General features: G+C 35.8%; 1 pseudogene; it reads right to left on the reverse strand.

The window, feature by feature from the left end:
• Positions 1-399: 399 nt before the first annotated feature.
• On the reverse strand, positions 400-493 carry LOC122792570 (annotated as a pseudogene).
• Between the last annotated feature and the right edge of the window lie 4096 nt (positions 494-4589).

Here is a 4589-nt window from a genome sequence, read left to right on the forward strand (position 1 = left end):
AACACAAACACATATATTAACTGCATTAATAATAAATAGAAATGGAGAATAATAACTTTCTGCAGTGATTTTTGTGTAATGCCAATACATTCCTAGAATGTTACCCTTGGCTGAAATTTAACAGCTAGCTACATAAGCCCACCCACTATGAACATGTGTATGAATCACATGCACCACAGTGCAAGTCCAAAGCTGTGAGACTCCATCTATGTGAATTCATTACATCATGTGATTGTGTTGCAATGTGTATAAGATAAAAGGGCTGGAGGAGGTTTCTCCACTGTAATTGTACACATTGTAACTTCATAGATAACAGCAGGAGGACAGGCAAGGTTTACAGTCAACCAATTTGGGTTTTGAATACCTAACTATGTGACAATAGAATATACATGATTTTGGAAAGAACGCTTCACGAATTTGCATGTTCTCCTTGTGCAGGGGCCATGCTAATCTTCTTTGTATCTTTCCAAGAAGCAATGTGCCATAGTGTCACTGGTGATACGAGTGTGAGATGTTTTGGTCTTTGAAGCCATGATATCATTTTATTGCATCAAGAGAGATGTGTGCCTGTCATTTCTTTGAAATACTGTTGCCATAAGTTTGCTTCTCACATTGCTTGCTGCCAGGTACACCCAGAACCATGTAATGTGCAATAGAGTCATCAGTGTGGTGAGAGAATGTCAATCAGGTACAATGTGTGGATAATCATGGGTTTGAACATATGCCGTACTATGTCTGATGTCCTCATGCCACAAGAAAAGCATTAGTAGTTCTCATGAAAAAGCCTCATGTCATCTCATGGCATCATCATTAGCAAAGATAGCATTTCTGTGTAGAACAGGAACAGAAATCATTGTAATAGGAATCCCCATCCATACATGTACACAGCTAATAACTGGCTGACAACATTGTTAATTACTTGCACATTCACAGACACAATGACACAAGTGACTCTAAGGAATATTGTCTGGATTTGAACAGACTACGTAAGATCATAAGGTACAAATCACTGCCTAAATTCCACATGCCACATGAGATGTTCTTTTACACTTGTGACAGTCACATTTGAATGGATGACATCACCATTCTTTCATACGTTGCTGCTCTTCTAATAATGTATGAAGGTGGTTGAAGAGCACAAAAACACTACACAGCTACATGCATTAGACAAACAAACATCCATGTGCAATAGTCACTCATTGGTGAATTCAAACCTCCTCCTTTAGTACTTATGCAGTTTAGAAAGCAGAGTATCGACAGCAAGCACCACAGGGTAACTCACAAGAGCAACAAAAAAGAAATGACTCCAGCATACAAGGCAGTAAGCAGAAACTGAAAAAAATACACAAGGTACTGTCAAGAGAGTTTACGGACAGCCACCTCAAAAAAGAATAAAGGACAAATGAATCGGTAAGTGCATCACAACAAAATCTTCTTCAGACCAAATAGAATGAACATAGTATAATATATTTATTAAGCTGCATACACATCACATGCTCATAAAGAACCAGTCAAAATTACTGACAAATTCATTAATTAATCAATTCGTTTTTTAAAGGAATAAACCCACACAAAGAAAAAACCCAGAAAACTATAAAATATCAATTCAAATATATGAAATAAAAAAAAAAAAACATTTGAAATTAATACATCCATTAAGACCAGGACATACGTCTGCATCCAAAGCAATTTACCACTGAACTTTCTCATACCCTAGCATACTGTTAAGATCACTCCCTCGACATACTTCGTATAATTTATCTAGTAAAACAATAAATACATTTTTTAAATGATGTGCATAATAACTCATGTTTAGTTAGATCATTATTTGAGCCTCTATTTTTAATTATTAGCACATGCTCATAAATCCTCTTGGAAAGCATGAACTTCTTCAGACCATGGTCTGTGGTGGTGCTGCCTCAGCTATCGAACTCTAGTAGTTGGTCTACCACCTTGTGCTGATTGTCATTTTGTTGCAGAAGCAATGTATTAAATAAAAAAATAAATAAATAAAAGGAGATATAAAGGGTGGGATAGACAAAAAAGAGACAATTAGATCAAAGGCATGTCACATTACTTAATTAATTCAGTATATAAAAAATATGAGATATACATAAGTGCACCATTGCCACACCCAAGTATGATGGGAAGACATGAATGCATCATAAAACCAATCAATCACAATAGTATGATATGACTAACAGAATCATGTATTTCACTGTGCTCTATCAGATATCTGCTTTCTGAGGTAATAACTACATTTGCAAGCATTGAATTGTTAATGCCATGCAGCATTGAAGTTAAGATATCTTATAAATAAATAGTAGCCTGTAAAAAATCAAATAATGTTTTTCAGTAGTGAACCCACACACAGTTAATCTGATGTATACATTGCCTAATGCAATAACCAAGAGCTATTGGAGCAGGCATGTAGGCTTGATATTAAAGTTAAGGTAAGCCTGCTCTAGATGATATGCAGTGTTGGAGATAGAATGCTCCTCTGCCTTACAATCAGAACAGATACATACTTATCCTGTGCCTGTATGAGGTGAGTCAGTCTCTCCTGATGCACCTCACAGTTTTCTGCTATTGTTGCTGCAGCTGTGCATTAGAAAAAGAAAAAAAAAAAAAAGATACATAAAAGCATACTGAATAACTGCATTGGCTAGCTAATTACTACTATATCATATACAGGTTATGGTTCAGTATATTTACACAACTGAGGTGTATTTGCAGTCCTAAATTCATCTTTCCATCAGATAAGGATGTCGCTGTTGTTCTTATTTATGTCACTGTAGTTGTGTTGACATTGCGCCCCAGTGTGTGTGGATGCCAGTTGCACTGGAAACAGCTTTGGACAAGCTATTCCAAGCCTCAGACTTGTACACAGTATATTCCCCCTGCAGTAACCTCCAACTGCAGCCCTTCACAAGAAGTGTCACAAAAATCCTGAACTCCTCAAAATCTCACCTTTGTGCTCCAAAAGGAACATCATCCTTAATCCTACCATTGCCCGCCATGTCTGTAGCAGTCAAACTACAAATACGGCTCAGTATCGGTGCCCAATTCAGATCTCACATGTAACAGCTTGTGCACAAACATGAACAGCCTTACCAACTGCATTTGCACAACTGAGTACACAGCAATTGCTTGCCAGACACATTGACACAGAGTACATCAATAAGCACAGAAGGTGTTAAAAATGGCAGTGAGATTTGCTCATGTGTGATCTTCAAACTTTTCAGATATGTCACAGTTTTAAACCATGAAATGCTTTATGTTTTTAGTCATAATTATGATTGTTTGCAGGAAAATGGTATGACTTGTGAGATATTGGCATGTTGGAAGTTAGACAATGATAAGACTGAATAGTACCACCTGTAAATTGAACCCAAGGGAAGAAAGGGTAAAAGGTTAAATTGTGCTTATTATTCTATTTATTTATTTTGATGTTTGTTATTAGGGAATGTCCAACTGTGCCAAGGTTCATTTTCTGGGGAGACCCAGGGAAAGTCCCTTACAGTAATTAATATTACATGGTTAAAATACATAGCTTATATACAGTTAGAAGATAGATTAATTGACCGAGTAAGTAACTGATAGTCATTTTTTATGGTTTAGATGCAAGCATATATGAAGTTTGTAATACAGAGTGATTAAACAGAGTAATCAGTGGAGAGTTATTATGCAGACAGTGCTCATTAACTGTCACTGCCACAGAAGAAATTATTTGTTAACATGGTATTTATATGTACACTAATTTAAGACTCAATGTAGAAATACTTAAAAGATACCTGTATGTTGGTGACTTTATTTAGTCATGATACTACATTTCTATATAAAAGGCAATGTTTGTGTTTCTAAATACATCTCAGATACGTGCAGTTGCATGACCTGATTAAGACATGGTGGGTAAGGTTACGAACATACTTTATACCACATGCTGTCATAAGCACATACTTATGATATGTGAGAACTCAATAATTAGAACAAAAATATTGCACAGATCATACATACATATGTGCGTTCTACATTAAATACAATCATTGTCATGTTTAAAATAATTTACAAACATTTTATTGAGCTTCTATAGCAAGCTGCAATGATACATTTCTTGAACTAAATATAGCTATGATACTCATGTTCATTTACTTTGATATTCCTAATCAAAATATTGTGACAAATGGCATTGCATCTCCTTTTGTAAAAGCATATATCAAATGGATTCAAACCTTGCATCAGCTATCTTTGCTCTTTATGATCACTGTACTCACACCTTGTGCCAAGGGGAAAGTTACCTGACAGGTTGATTTTTTTTTTCACTGAGTACTATCCAAGGTGCTATCCAGAGTGCTGATTGCTGTGCACTACAGCCAAGCTTTTTTGCACTACAGAAGGCAGCCTACATTAAAATGTTCATGTTTTTTCTTTGGCAGTGAACCACGTTTGTGCACTGCTAAGTGCAAAAGGCATTAGAAAAAAATGACAGGGAAAAAAGTTGAAAGGAAAACTAGCAATTAACCAGAGCAAGAAGTGCATTACAGTGATACATTAATCCTTCACACAGCTACTTGATCAGAAATTTAATT

The sequence above is a fragment of the Protopterus annectens genome, chromosome 1.part2, assembly GCF_019279795.1.
Source record: "Protopterus annectens isolate FY-2018-M chromosome 1.part2, PAN1.0, whole genome shotgun sequence".
Classification (NCBI taxonomy): Eukaryota; Metazoa; Chordata; order Ceratodontiformes; family Protopteridae; genus Protopterus; species Protopterus annectens.